The following is a 15,650-nucleotide window of genomic DNA, read 5'->3' as shown; positions in this document are numbered from 1 at the left end:
CTGCTTTTCTAAAGGCCTCATGCACATCCTCACTAGTACATGCTTCTCGTATGTCTTCGGGTATCACGCACTTGAAAAGCAAAGTCTCACTCTCTTCATGGATGGACGGCTCCCGCTTTGCCATGGACCTTTCCATCAAGATATCTGCCACGACTGGCTGATTGTCTTGTTCCACTGTTAGCGCCAACTCTTCCTCAGCTTTACACCCTTCCAGAACCCTCGCCAAGATGGGCATTGGCAGCTCCACCTCGTTACCACTCTGGCACTTCCGCAGTATGTCTGTGACCACCACCTCTTTCTCTTGTAGAGGACCTCTTAATGCTTATCTGAGCACTTCCATGTCTTCCCTTAAGGCCTTTTTCATGGTTTTCTATGTTGACAGGTGACCTTTGAGCTCAGAGACTTCCTTTTCCAGATCATCCACTCTGTGCTCAGCCACTTGTCTCAGGACCCTTTCTCATTCAACATGCTCTTTCACGGTCTCTTTAATCATCTCTATTTTGTGATCCTGTTCTCTTTTGGCTAGCACGTGTCGCACCATAGCTTCTTTAAATATATTTTCTGATGGGCCAGCTTCCATACTTGACACCTTCAACCTCTCTTGAGGCTCTGCCTGGTCACCCTTAGGTACATCACAATTCTCTGCAGCTTCAGAGATCTCCACATTCTCCATCTTTATAGCTTGATGCTCTCTGGAGCCTTCACCTTGTGGAGCACTGTCGTTTCACTGTGTCAGTGCTTCAGACTGAACAACATCGTACTCCACCCTATTGGTTGCTACGGGCAATGACACGTCACCTTCCTTCCCGACCTCTCCAGTGTCTGGAAGAGTACTCACATTTTGAATTAAAGCACAAGTCACTGTTTCTTTATTAAATTCCTCAAAGGGTGCAACTTGTTCAGCCTCTTTGCGCCCTTTATGTCTTCGGCAATGGGAGAAAGACTTGCCATTTGTACCTGGATCAACCTTACTTCACTCTTTTCCCCTTGCGTTAGAGTCACAGTCTGAATTGGAGTCACCACCACACACCCTGTCACCCTGGCACAACAAGCCCCTACTTAAACACGTGTCGGACCCCTTTCCCAGAAATACCCCGTTTTCAACGGTCACACTGTTGGTCACCTCTGCCAAGTCCCAGAGTTGGTCAGACCCACACTTCCGTCAGGTCATACTTGCTGGTATTGCTTCCACTGTCATGTCGCTAAGTTGGGCCCATCCACCATTTTCCTTGGTTATGCCTTAGGACTGTCAACTCTAGTGCCCGCATTCTCCACCATATGTAAGGCAGCGCTTACTGCATGTTTTGGGGGACACTCGCTTGGCAATGGGATTAAGGCACACATAAATGTTTTTTTCATGCCAACAGTCCATGCGGTTTATTATTATTATTATTTATTATTATAGTGCCATTTATTTCATGGCGCTTTACATGTGAGCAGGGGTATACATAATACATACAAGTACAGTAGTGTTAAACAATACAAGTCACGACTGGTACAGGATGAGAGAAGACCATGCCCGCAAGGGCTCACAATCTACAACGGGATGGGTGAGGATACAGTAGGCGAGGGTAGAGCTGGTCGTGCAGCGGTTTGGTGGATCGGTGGTACTGCAAGTTGTAGGCTTGTCGGAAGAGGTAGGTCTTCAAGTTCTTTTTGAAGGTTTCCATGGTAGGCAAGAGTCTGATACAGTCATATGTTTAAGTTTGGGCACCCCTATTAATGTTAACCTTTTTTCTTTATAACAATTTTGGTTTTTGCAACAGCTATTTCAGTTTCATATATCTAATAACTGATGGACTCAGTTATATTTCTGGATTCAAATGAGGTTTATTGTACTAACAGAAAATGTGCAATCTGCATTTAAACAAAATTTGCACCGGTCAAATTTTGTTTAAATGCAGATTGCACATTTTCTGTTAGTACAATAAACCTCATTTGAATCCAGAAATATAACTGAGTCCATCAGTTATTAGATATATGAAACTGAAATAGCTGTTGCAAAAACCAAAATTGTTATAAAGAAAAAAGGTTAACATTAATAGGGGTGCCCAAACTTTAACATATGACTGTATGTTGTGGTAGAGAGTTCAAGAGTAGAGGGGATGCACAGGAGAAATCTTGTATGCTATTGTGGGAAGAGGAGATAAGAGGGGAGTACAGAAGGAGATTTTGTGAGGATCGGAGGTTTCGTGCAGGTAAGTACCGGGAGACTAGGTCACAGATGTACGGAGGACTCAGGTTGTGGATGGCTTTGTATGTCATGGTTAGGGTTTTGAACTGGAGTCTTTGAGTAATGGGGAGCCAATGCAGGGATTGACAGAGGGGAGAGGCCGGGGAATAGCGGGGGGACAGGTGGATTAGTCGTGCAGCAGAGTTAAGAATAGATTAGAGGGGTGCGAGAGTGTTAGAGGGGAGGCCACAGAGCAGGATGTTGCAGTAGTCAAGGCGGGAGATGATGAGGGCATGGACTAGGGTTTCTGCAGATTCTTGGTTGAGGAATGTACAGATCCGTGAAATATTTTTCAGTTGAAGTCGGCAGGAAGCGGAAAGGGCTTGGATATGTGGTTTGAAAGAGAGATCAGTGTCAAGGATAACCCCGAGGCAGCAAGCTTGTGGGACTGGAGAGAGTGGGCAGCCGTTTATTTTAATGGATAGGTCCGTTGGGGGGGTCACGTGAGATGGGCGAAAGATGATTAATTCTGTTTTGTCCATATTAAGTTTTTGAAATCTAGCCGAGAAGAAGGATGAAATAGCAGACAGACATTGAGGGATTCTGTTTAGTAGGGAGGTGATATCTGGTCCAGAGATGTAGATCTGGGTGTCATCAGCATAGAGATGATACTGAAAGACATGAGATTCTATGAGCTGTCCGAGACCGAAAGTGTAAACGGAGAAGAGCAGGGGCCCTAGGACTGAACTTGCGGGACTCCGACGGATAGGGGGCGCGGTGAGGAGGTAGTGTGCGAATGGGAGACGCTGAATGTCCAGTCTGCTAGGTATGACACAATCCAAGATAGGGCCAAGTCTGTGATACCAAGAGATGAGAGGGTCTGTAGTAATAGGGAATGGTCCACTGTGTCAAAGGCAGAGGACAGGTCCAGGAGGAGGAGGACAGAGTAGTGTCGCTTGGCCTTGGCGGCTAGTAGGTCATTGGTGACCTTAGTTAGGGCAGTTTCAGTGGAGCGGTGTGGCCGGAAGCCGGATTGCAAGTGGTCAAGGAGGGAGCAAGAAGAGAGGTGGGAGGATAATTCAAGATGGAAGTGTTGTTCCAGTAGTTTTGAGGCATAGGGGAGAAGTGATATATGGCGATAGCTAGATACAGAGGATGGAACAAGAGAGGGCTTTTTGAGGATAGGTGTGATTGAGGCATGTTTAAAGCTTGAGGGGAAAACACCAGTTGTTAGTGATAGGTTGAAGAGATGGGTTAGGGTTGGGATGAAGACTGTGGTGAGGTTTGGGATGAAGTGGAATGGGATCGGGTCAAGTGCACAGGTAGTGAGATGTGATCTTGAGAGTAGAGTGGAGAGTCGATCTTCTGTAATGGTGGAGAAGTTGGTTTTGGGGGAGGAGGGCAGGGCAGGTAGGAGGAAGGGCACTGGGGGGTTGTTGACCAAAAATGCACTCATGTACTCATAAACCACTTGAGGCCATGTTATATATCACAGACTTAATACATAGTCCATAACACTTTTTAGTACATTGCTTTAATTTGCAGACACTAAATACACCAGACTTCTCTTTATCCAGTTACCGTGGGTGACTGCGTGCTGTGCCAATGTCTCTCACAACTTTACTCGACGACACACGACCTTAGGTTGCTGTCTCTAAACACGCTGGTCCTCACTTCGTCCAGTTACCATGGGTGACTGCACAGTTTATTGACATCCATGGAACATAACAAGCACCAACAGTCTGTTCCAATGGCAGATACTTGTCTGCCCATAACCCCCTTGACTGGAGTTACCTTACAGGAGCTCCTGCTCAACAAGCTGACTCCTCATCAGTCTTCTCTCCCAGAGAAGCTGCCTTTCTGGGTTCTCCGTCCTTACAACCAGGGCACTCCTGGCAGTTCCAGACCCTCAGAAGGTCGGTAGCTTCCCCAATGCAGTGCCGTTATAGACTCTGCACACACATGGTCTCACCCTGTGCTCTTCAGGTATCCAGTCCCTTCGTGGGACCTTCCAAGACAGAGACCATCCCGGTTCACGGTCTCTCCATGTGCTATTCAGGAGTCAGGTCCACTCACAAGACCCAGAGCACCATTACTGGCTTACAGCGCAGAGGACCCCCCTCCTCTGCGACACGAACTGCCCATTTACTACAATGCCGGTCACTGTCTCACACTATGAAAATAAACAAATGAAAGTCAGACATTGCTTTTCAGTCATGCTTCCACAGAATTAAAAATAAAAACCTCATGAAATAGGTCTAGACAGAAATGATGGTATCCCTGAAAATAATGTGACAAAAGGGACATGTTAAATCAAGGTGTGTCCACTGATTAGCATCACAGGTGTCTAAAATCTGGGAATCAGTAAGTGGGCCTGTATAGAATGCTACAGATACTCACTGTGCTGTTTGGGGACATGGTATGTATCACACTCATCATGGACCAGAGGAAACGAAGGAAAGAGTTGTCTCAGGAGACTAGGAAGAAAATTATAGACAAACATGTTAAAGGTAAAAGTTATAAGACCATCTCCAAGCATCTTGATGTTCCTGTGACTGCAGTTGCACATATTATTCAGAAATTGAAGCTTCATGGGACTATAGCCAACCTCCCTGAATGTGGTTGCAGGAGGAAAATTACAGTAATGACAAATCAAAGAGATGGATATTATGAATGGCAACAAAATAGCCCAGAAAAACTTCTAAACAGATTAAATGTGAACTTCAAGCTCAAGGAACAACAGTGTCAGATTGCACCATTCGTCGTTGTATCAGCCAAAGTAGACTTCATGGGAGATGACCAAGGAGGACACCTTTGTTGAAAAAAAATCATAACATAATAATAATAGCCAGACTGGAATTTGCCAAACTACATATTGATAAGCCACAAAGCTACTGGGAAAATGTCTTATGGACAGATGAGACAAAAAAATAGAACTTTTTGGCAAGACACATCAGCTCTATGTTCACAGATTGAAAAATGAAGCATATCAAGAAAAGAACACAGTCCCTACTGTGGCACAGGGTGTCTAGAATATGTGCAGGGTACAATGAAATCTCAAGACTATCAAGGGATTCTAGAGAGAAATGTGCTGCCCAGTGTCAGAAAGCTTGGTCTCAGTCGCAGGTCATGGGTCTTGCAACAGGGTAATGACCCAAAACACACAGCTAAAAACACCCAAGAATGGCTAAGAGGAAAACATTCGACTATTCTGAAGTGGCCTTCTATGAGCCCTGACCTAAATCCTATTGAGCATCTTTGGAAAGAGCTGAAACATGCCGTCTGGAAAAGGCAGCCTTCAAACACGAGACAACTGGAGCAGTTTGCTCTTGAGGAGTGGGCAAAAATACCTGTTGAGAGGTGCAGAAGTTTCATTGACAGTTACAGGAATTGTTTGATTGCAGTGATTGCCTCTAAAGGTTGTGCAACAAAATATTAAGTTAAGGGTACCATCATTTTTGTCCAGGCCTATTTCATGAGTTTTATTTTTTTTTTGTGGTGGCATGGTTGAAAAGCAATGTCTGACTTTAATTTGTTCATTTTCATAGATTTTTGGTTTACTATTACTTTTGTCAGATGCAAGTTATTCCTGTCACCATTGTGGGTTTTTCTGTCAATAAACGAGGGGTACCAACAATTTTGACCACGTGTGTATCTGTGTAATGCGAGAGCAGAATAGACCTGTAGAGAGAGACATTCTTCGTAACCTTTCTCCATCTGGACAAATCATGAAGGTACTGAACAATGCACCCATATCTATCCTTTATTGTCTTTTTTTTCTTACCCAAAATGTTATCTTTGCAGTTAGGTAGAGTATTTCATGCAATATATTGCCTATTGCATGCTTGGAATAGAAATCCATTAATTAAATGTCTTACTAGATGAGCCATGTGAAATGAGAGTCATATTACAGAATATTTGCGCCAATTTTCTTTCATTTCACGAAAGACTACAGCAAAATTGTAACACAGCTTTATTCATTTCTTATCCACCTAAAAGGGAGTTATTACATTCTATAGTAATTTGTGGATGACATCAATCCACAGAACACATTTAAAAGCGTGAAATGTTTTGATATATTTTCCTTTTGACTACTTAAATCGATACATTAAGTGTATTTGATCACATAATTATAGCAACTTCATCTGTAAAATTATTCTTCATCTTTTTTGTTATTTTCCACTTTCCATCTTATTCTAAATGTTTAAAGTGCTATTAAATGTTTACATCCTTTATGATATATAACAAGAGACTTTCATGTACAGATACATTATTCTGTAAGTTGCATTTGGAGCACGCTACATTGTTAGTCTAATGTATCTACACTATTTGCGTAGGTAGTTGCTCATTATCTACTGCCACTCTATACAAGTAGCGTAGTCGCAGGCAGCATGAGATTTGCACAGTTTAAAGAGCCATCTGTTATACTTAGCTTTTATAATTATTTTTTATATGAAGTCAGCTGAAGATCTGTGTAAAGAGACTCCATCACCAGGTTTTTGCTACATAATCTGAAAGCATTGTTGGCAGAGACCCCGATAACAGCAGTGTGTCGCTTACCAGGCTGCTTGCTCTAGATTTGATTAAACAGTAATTTATTAGCAGGAGATTATCACTGAAAAGACTAGCAAATCTGTTGCCAGGTAGTTCTCGATATTCATCGCTATGTATAAACCCACCCCAACTATTGATTGTCAGCTTTACACCTATGAACATGTACATAGGCATAAAGAACACACAAACTTCACACAAAAAGCTGCAAATCAATGATGCAAGTGAGGCTAGACAAAGCACAGCATTCACAGAACTGAAAGATCTGCAGTAGATAAAACAGAAAATTAACAGCCCCATACAGTGGGGGAAATAAGTATTTGATGCCTTGCTGATTTTGTAAGTTTGCCCACTGACAAAGACATGAACAGTCTATAATTTTAAGGGTAGGTTAATTTTAGCATTGAGAGATAGAATATCAAAAATAAAATCAAGAAAAACACATTGTATAAATTTTATACTGTACATTTATTTGCATTTTGCAGTGAGAAATAAGTATTTGATCCCTCTGGCAAACAAGACTTAATGCTTGGTAGAAAAAACCCATGTTGGCAAGCACAGCAGTCAGACGTTTTTAGTTGATAATGAGGTTTGCTCACATGTCAGGAGGAATTTTGGTCCACTCCTCTTTGCAGATCATCTCTAAATCATTAAGATTTTGAGGCTGTCTCTTGGCAACTCGGAGCTTCAACTCCCTCTATAAGTTTTCTTTGGGATTAAAGTCTAGAGACTGGCTAAGCCACTCCATGACCTTAATGTGCTTCTTTTTGAGCCACTCCTTTGTTGCCTGGGCTGTATGCTTTGGGTCATTGTCTTGTTGGAAATCCCATCCACAACCAATTTTTAATGCCCTGGCGGAGGGAAGGAGGTTGTCACTCAGGATTTTACGGTACATGGCTCCATTCATTCTCCCGTTGATGCGGTAAAGCAGAGAAACACCCCCAAAACATAATGTTTCCACCTCCATGCTTGACAGTGGGGATGGTGTTCTTTGGGTCATAGGCAGCATCTCTCTTACTCCAAACACGGCGAGTTGAGTTAATGCCAAAGAGATCAATTTTTGTCTCATCTGACCTTCTCACTCACAGAATCATCCAGATGTTCATTGGTGAACTTCAGACGGGACTGCACATGTGCCTTCTTAAGCAGGGGGACCTTGTGAGCACTGCAGGATTTTAAACCTTTACAGCGTAATGCGTTACCAATGGTTTTCTTTGTGACTGTGGTCCCAGCTGCCTTGAAATCATTAACAAGTTCCCCCCGTGTAGTTTTAGGCTGATCTCTCACCTTCCTCATGATCAAGGATACCTCACGAGATGAGATTTTGCATGGTGCCCCAGATCGATGTTGATTTACAATCATTTTGTATTTCTTCCATTTTCTTACTATTGCACCAACAGTTGTCTCCTCACCCAGCGTCTTAGTTACGGTTTTGTAGCCCATTCCAGCTTTGTGCAGGTCTATGATCTTGTTCCTAACATCTTTAGAAAGCTCTTTGGTCTTGCCCATGTTGTAGAGGTTAGAGTCTGACTGACTAATTGAGTCTGTGGACAGGAGTTTTTTTTTATAAAGGTTACTATGTAAAACAGCTGTCTTTAATGCAGGTAACGAGTTGATTAGGAGCGTATAACTGGTCTGTAGGAGCCAGAACTCTTAATGGTTGTTATTGAATCAAATACTTATTTCTCACTGCAAAATGCAAATAAATTTATAGAATTTATACAATGCGATTTACTCGATTTCATTTTTGATATTCTATCTCTTAATGTTAAAATTAACCTAAAATTAAAATTAAAATTTTGTTAAAATTATAGACTGTTCATGTCTTTGTCAGTGGGCAAACTTACAAAATCAGCAAGGGATCAAATATTTATTTCCCCCACTGTACATACAGTAGAATATCCATGACAATTCCCTATATACAGTATAGGGCCCTCACAGCTGCTTATACATAGTATGATGGCTACACAGGTCCAATGTCACGTGCCCCATCCTGTGTGACACGGCCAGCAGGCCGGTAACTGATACAACAGGACACGGCACGTGTAATTGTCCAGTGTGACATGGCCCGCAGGCCGGTAACTAATACAACAAGACAAGGCAATAGGGAAACATTTTCAACGGTGGGCCCTGCGATAGGGAACGGGGGATGTGGAGACCTCCTGCACTCCCCTGAGTCAGTGTCCCTAACGCTCCTAACGTTCCCTATGCCGGTTCCGCACTGGGCGCCGATCATGGACCTGTCGCCCTAGCACACCCTACACCTATCCCTTGCTAGGGAGCTGGGTGGTGCAGGCACTGGCCCCACCGCTGTACTAACACTAACATGAGGAAAAGTGACAAACAGGGAAACACTTAGCTTTGCTCTGATGCACTTGCTCCAGGCAACAGAGTCCAACACCTGAGTGCATCTTCCTGCCACTGTGTCCAGCATCTGGGTGCACTGTCCAGCAACGGAGTCCAGCACCTGAGCGCAGCTGTCCAGCCACGAGTTCAGCATCTGAGAGCAGCTTCCAGCAAAAGAGTCCAGCAACTGAGTGCAGCTCTACACCATAGCTGCCACTCCACCAAGCTTTGCAAGAATTCTTCACTGACACCATAGCTGCCACTCCACCATGCTTTACACGAACTCCTCGCTGACACCATAGCTGCCACTCCAGGACTCTGACTGAGTTGTCCTGGACTCTTCTCAGCACCATAGTGCAGCCTTGGAGCAAACAGAGTCCACCACCTGCATGCAGCTGTCCAGAAACAGAGTCCAGCATATGAGTTCAGCTTTCCAGCAAAAGAGTCCAGCATCTTGAGTCCAGCTTTCCAGCAACCGAGTCCAGCATCATGAGTGCAGCTCTACACCATAGCTGCCACTCCACCAAGCCATGCAAGAACTCCTTGCTGACACCATAGCTGCAACTCCACCAAGCCATGCCAGCCCTCCTTGCAGACACCATAGCTTCCACTCCAGGACTCTCACTGAGCTGCCTGGGACTCTCCTTCAGCTCCATCCTTCACCCAGCATGGTTGGAAAAGACCAACAATATCACCAACAGTGATTACCACACCTGACACTCTTTTATAGAGCAATCACACCTGTTTTATAATTACGTGCACAAAACTAAAGTAACCAAAGTGCAATGACGCTCACCACCACTGGGAGGAAAACTTAGAAAAAATGACACACAGTGCAATAATCCTAATGGCCACCGGGGGAAAAAACACCTTACGCACAGCTTAGGAAAAAAAGGTTACTTTGTGCATTATATCAGTCATGATCCAGCATGGATCACGACAGTAACCTCCCCTTATTGAGGGGCCTCTGGACCCTCAAGACCGCTCCCCATCAGGGTACCACCTACAGCGGGGATGCCCAGATCCAGAGTTCACCCCAACCACTACCTAACACTTCAGGTTAATGACAAATGCACCGCTGGTATTGGCAATATAAGTTCTGGAGGCACCACTTACAACACACTCCCACTAGATGCATTTCTTTTTGGTGGGACCCATACAAACTCGTTCACACACAGGTCCGGACCTGAACGTTTATTGCCATACATTCGTTTGTCAATAATCGGGGAACTCTCTCTGGGATTAACAACAGATGCGTCCCCCTGTGTCACCACACTCACACCCCCGCACTCCACCAAGGGGTACACCACCCCCCAACCCTTTACACCACGAGGTCTGCACCTCCCAGGGTTGGCTAATGGGGAGGGTTGAGATTTGACCCTACTCCCCCGCAGCACACCTGCTGCTCACACTGGTGAGAGAGGGGCCTGGGATATAGAGGAAAAAAACACTCCCTGGTTGCCTTCCTCCACACAACCAGGAGGGGGCGGCTTCTTCGGTGATATGGAAGATTTGGCGTGAGCCCCACGGACTAACACCAGTCTGCTCACTACCGGGACGTACCCCTTCACCTCAGGGAACCCCAGACAGCACCATGGGGACACCAACTCCACCCACCTGTCTGGGTGCGTCCGCCAGTATGAGCAAGTCCCGCTCCCCAGCAGCGACTCTAGGGGGCTTCATTGCCAGCCGCTATTTGATTTTCCGGTTGAGTCAGAAGGAAAGCCCCAGACCCTGATTACTGCCGCTGGAACTGCTTACACACCATGCAGCTCCTCACTCACCTCAGTGAGGCCCAGCAGCAAATGCTCACAGGTCTGAACATAGCCCGAGGCTCACCAGAAAAAAAAAATGTAATGGTTGGTGATAATGTCACGTGCCCTGTCCTGTGTGACACGACAAGCAGGCCGGTAACTGATACAACAGGACACGGCACATGTAATTGTCCAGTGTGACGCGGCCCGCAGGCCGGTAACTAATACAACAAGACAAGGGGATAGGGAAACATTTACAATGGTGGGCCCTGCAATAGGGAACGGGGGATGTGGAGACCTCCTGCACTCCCCTGAGTCAGTATCCCTAACGCTCCTAACATTCCCTATGCCGGTTCCACACCGGGCGCCGATCATGGACCTGTTGCCCTAGCACACCATACACCTATCCCTTGCTAGGGAGCTGGGTGGTGCAGGCACTGGCCCCACCACTGTACTAACACCAACATGAGGAAAAGTGACAAACAGGGAAACACTTAGCTTTGCTCTGATGCACTTGCTCCAGGCAACAGAGTCCAACACCTGAGTGCATCTTACTCCCACTGTGTCCAACATCTGGGTGCACTGTCCAGCAATGGAGTCCAGCACCTGAGCGCAGCTGTCCAGCCACGGAGTCCAGCATCTGAGAGCAGCTTCCAGCAAAAGAGTCCAGCAACTGAGTGCAGCTCTACACTATAGCTGCCACTCCACCAAGCTTTGCAAGAATTCTTCACTGACACCATAGCTGCCACTCCACCATGCTTTACACGAACTCCTCGCTGACACCATAGCTGCCACTCCAAGACTCTGACTGAGTTGTCCTGGACTCTTCTCAGCACCATAATGCAGCCTTGGAGCAAACAGAGTCCACCACCTGCATGCAGCTGTCGAGAAACAGAGTCCAGCATATGAGTCCAGCTTTCCAGCAAAAGAGTCCAGCATCTTGAGTCCAGCTTTCCAGCAACCGAGTCCAGCATCATGAGTGCAGCTCTACACCATAGCTGCCACTCCACCAAGCCATGCAAGAACTTGCTGACACCATAGCTGCAACTCCACCAAGCCATGCCAGCCCTCCTTGCAGACACCATAGCTTCCACTCCAGGACTCTCACTGAGCTGCCTGGGACTCTCCTTCAGCTCCATCCTTCACCCAGCATGGTTGGAAAAGACCAACAATATCACCAACAGTGATTACCACACCTGACACTCTTTTATAGAGCAATCACACCTGTTTTATAATTCCGTGCACAAAACTAAAATAACCAAAGTGCAATGATGCTCACCACCACCGGGGGGAAAACTTAGAAAAAATGACACACAGTGTAATAATCCTAATGGCCACCGGGGGAAAAACACCTTAAGCACAGCTTAGGAAAAAAAAGGTTACTTTGTGCATTATATCAGTCAAGATCCAGCATGGATCATGACATCCCCTATGCACAGTTTGATGGCCCCCACAGCTCTCCTAGATAAAGAAGGATGACCTCACAGCTCCTTATATACAGTATGATGTCCAACATAACTTACTATACACAATATGATGGCCCCCACATCTGCCTTTACACAGTCATATACAGGTGCGGACACTGACAGCTTGTCGCCCCTGTACAAGAAATGTGTCTGGGCTTTGTGTTTTATGGTGACAAAGCTATATATATTTATGTTTTGTTAGCTGTATAATGCAGTGGTGTCTAATGGAGCATGGTAAAACTTTTTTTAAAATGGAAGAGCTGATGGACTGTTCATCTGGTCACAGGCTTCTCCATCAGCAGTCATTTTATATCTAACAAGAGAGTGGACTATGTAATAAAAGAGGGCGCTGTGAATAACAAAAATAACAAAAACCATATATAACTAGAGAGGATGGTATGCAATAAGGGATGGTGTTATACATAATAAAAGAGGAAACTATGTAACTAAGGATTGTGGTATACATAATAAATGAGTGCACTATATGCTAAGGGCTGTGCTATGTATAATAAGTGAGTAGACTATATTCTAAGGGACTGTATTAGACATAATAAGCGATAATAACGTCTTCCTCCACCTCCTCATTCATAAGTCCATTATAAATCCCCCTTACTTCTATCACAATCACAATCCCCTACACCCCTCATTGTCCTCCTCCCCCCGCATTCCATTATTGTCCTCTCCCCTACCCCATCATTGCCCTTTCCACCACCTCCATCATTGCCTTCTCTCCCACCACACCATCATTGCCCATTCACCACCTCTATAATTGCCTCCTCCCCACCACCACCATCATTGCCTTCTCCCCCACCACCCCATCATTGCCTTTTCCACCACCTCCATCATTGCCTTCTCCCCCAGCTCCATCAATGCCCTTTCCACCACCTCCATCATTGCCTTCTCCCCCACCACCTCTATCATAGCCTTTTTCCCCACCACCCGTATCATTGTCCATTCCATCACCACCATCATTGCCTTCTCCCCACCACACCCATCATTGCCTTCTCCCCCACCACCCGATCACTGCCCTTTCCACCCCCTCCATCATTGCACATGAGCGCAATCTGGCCATTGGCCCTCCGGAACCTTAGGGCCAGATAAAAGGCCAGATTGCCCATAGTTTTAGCCGCCCTGCAGGGGCCCCCCTCCACCTCCGGGCCCTGGTGCAAGTGTACTGGCTGCACATGCGGTATGTCCGCCCTTGGTAATATGAACCCCAATAAACATTATGAGGCAGCCACAGCTCCCTATATATAGCATGAGTCCAACACAGCTCCCTATGCCCAGTATAATAACTCCTACAGCTATCCAATATATGACATGATGTTCATGACAGTTCCCTATTTACAGTATGAGGCTCTTACAGCTCCCTTAAAATAGGATGACCTCTGCAGCCCCTCTATATACACTATGATGTCCAAATATCTCCCACTACACAGTTTGGGGTACCCACATCTCCTTATATATAGTTTGGAGCTCCCACATCTCCCTAAATACAGTATGATGTCCTCACAGCCTCCTATATACAGTATGGTGTTCCCCATATCTCTTTATACACAGTATAATAGCTCTCACAGCTCCCTATACACAGTAAGATGGCTCACTATACAATTTTTGAAGCTGCCACTGTTCTCTATTTAAAATCCTGAAACACCACAGCTTCTTAGACACAGTATGATGACCCCCAATGCCACTTATATGAAATATGATGTCAATGTCAGCTACCTATATACAGTATGGAGTACCCACAGCTCCACATATTTCCTTATACACAGTGTAATGGCCTCCAGAGCTCTATATTGTCACATCCATGTCTGAACACACTGTTGTAACCCTTGCCCTGTTCGTTAGGTGGTGGTTAGTGTTGAGCGATACCTTCCGATATCGGGAAATATCGGATCGGATTGGATCGGACCGATACCAAAAAAGTATCGGATATCGCCGATTCCGATACCGGAAACCAATGCAATTCAATGGGACAGAAATATCGGAATTAAAATAAACCCTTTCTTTCCTTGTAGGTTAATTATACATGAAGGAAAACAACTAAGAATAATGTAGACTGTATTGTGGGAGGTGGAGGAGACATTAAAGGCATAGAGGTTTAGCCCAATCAAATTGAATAGCAGGAATTAATTTTTTTTAAGACGTTCGGAGTTACAAAGATATTGACTATGTTAAAGGGGTTGTGTAGCAATAGAGGGAGACGTTCAGAAAAGGCACATGTTGGCGGAGTGTTGGAACGGAGTGCTTCATCTAGCTTGGAGGTTGACTGAGCCCCTGACCCGGAGGACACGGCACGGATGCGGGCACCTGTATGCACAACAGACTGTGAGTAAAGCTTTGGAACTACATGCCCTGGTGTCCTCCAGTTATTCCTGCACCAACACACTCAGCACTGCTACATCTCTGTGCCTGGCACTGCACCATCTACGTCTCTTCACTACCTCTCCATCTACACTGCCCTGGGACTACAGCCCTACCTGTGGAGGGCCACAACATCAAAGCTGCACCACACCATCTGTCCCAGAGGATCTGTCTGCAGCGTTGGCTTAACATCTTCATTGCCGAACACCACAGGTGGCGTCATGAATCATTCACTCATAAACTTTAATCATCATCCACACGTTCAACATTTCCCTTTTACAATGGACGCCCAGGGCCACGGACCGGGTCACAGCTACCGTGACATCTCCCATTGAAACCAACGGGCCCGATACCGAGAACCCCACCAGCCCTGGTGGGCGATCCAACTTGGTGGAAATACATAACAGAACAGGTTGTTCGGGCTTTTCACATAATCTCAGTGCATATCTAGGCTGCAGAATGCTAACAATAAGTAATTTACCTTCTGTGGCTAGTCTGCACGGTTTCCAAGATATCATCTCTTGCTTCTAAGATAAACGTCCGGGGGGGGTGTTCTGGCATTGAAATGAGAACTGGACGTTTCCTCCTCCCTCACTAGTTTCACTTTCCATAGATCACTGTTCAGCGTGTGTCTGGGGGAGGAGCAGCTGGGTGGTCTGCTCGCAGCCAATCACAGCCATGCCATTAGTTAACATGCCTACATGCCTAACAGGATGTGCCCACACTTCTTAGGATTCCTCATTGGCTGAATCAAATCAAATTGGCTGATAGCATTATGGGAACTTCCGATTCCGGTATTCGATATGCAAAAAGTATCAGAACTCAGTATCGGAATTCCGATACCGCAAATATCGGCCGATACCCGATATTTGCAGTATCGGAATGCTCAACACTAGTGGTGGAGCAATAACACTACGATGACTACTTGACATCAGCAGCATGTGGGTGTTTAGTTGTTAGCTTGCTACGACTAGTTGACCTCTTTGCTATTCT

General features: G+C 45.4%; 1 protein-coding gene across 1 annotated transcript in view; it reads left to right on the top strand.

Annotated features, from left to right (window-relative positions):
- LOC141095090 (uncharacterized) overlaps nt 1-15,650 on the top strand; it is a 616,558-nt gene that overhangs the window by 105,729 nt on the left and 495,179 nt on the right. The gene's annotated exons all lie outside the window — the stretch shown is intronic.

This window comes from Dendrobates tinctorius, unplaced genomic scaffold (genome assembly GCF_039654945.1).
Source record: "Dendrobates tinctorius isolate UK_male_01 unplaced genomic scaffold, ASM3965494v1 ptg000066l, whole genome shotgun sequence".
NCBI lineage: Eukaryota > Metazoa > Chordata > Amphibia > Anura > Dendrobatidae > Dendrobates > Dendrobates tinctorius.
This window is presented reverse-complemented; position numbering and strand designations above follow the sequence as displayed.